Here is a 952-nt window from a genome sequence, read left to right on the forward strand (position 1 = left end):
AAATATGTCAGTCCAATCAGCAGCAACATGTATATAAACCACGCGGTATTAAAGAGATAGCTCACACAATGGGTCCAAGTGAAGATGTTTACAAATGTGTCCGCTGCAGCTCAGTATACAAAACAATTGAAGATATTAGAAGACATGATTGTCGTAAGAGTTTATATATATATATATATATATATATATATATATATATATATATATATATATATATATATATATATATATATATATATATATATATATATATATATATATAATCAACATGATGATGTATTTATTTATATATTTAGCTTCATTGCAAGGCAAGTTTATTATACCAAATTTCATATATGGTAATTGCTTGATATAAAGTGAGAAAGAAAATACAAGCTATTAAAAAAGTAAGAACTAGAAATAAAATGATTTCAATTAGAATTGATTACCAGGAGATTAAAAAGTTAAATAAATGTGATTGGGGTGTTTTCATTTATTCTGGATGGCAAGGGAAGTGATAGCATGTATTTTGCAGTATTAAACACCTATTTATATCGATTTTATCAGGCTCCGAAAATTCCTCAAAAAGAACACAAAGAATGGCCTTCTCGGCTGCCATAGTTACAACTCTTGCGTCAACAGAACAGGGTGTTCAACGCAGCACCGTTTCCGTTTAAAAAACGTTTTGCAACGTTTTGTCGGGGCTGAACGCAGCCCTGCTGACAGCTTTAAACAGTCACTCTCTACTGACCTCTGCTGGTTATCAAGCTCATGAGCAGCAGGCATTTTACAACCGCAAAGGACAACACACTCCTGGTAAGTTCAGCTTCTCATGCTAATACATAAAGCACGACAAAGTTGAAGTGTTATGTGTGTACCTTTGATGTGTTTTTAACATTTATTTCGGTATGGTACATTCACAACACGACCTTGTAAAAGCAGGCAGAACGTATGTGTTTTTTTCTTTTTTTTT

The sequence above is a fragment of the Gobio gobio genome (assembly GCF_949357685.1).
Source record: "Gobio gobio genome assembly, chromosome: 9".
Taxonomy (NCBI): Eukaryota; Metazoa; Chordata; class Actinopteri; order Cypriniformes; family Gobionidae; genus Gobio; species Gobio gobio.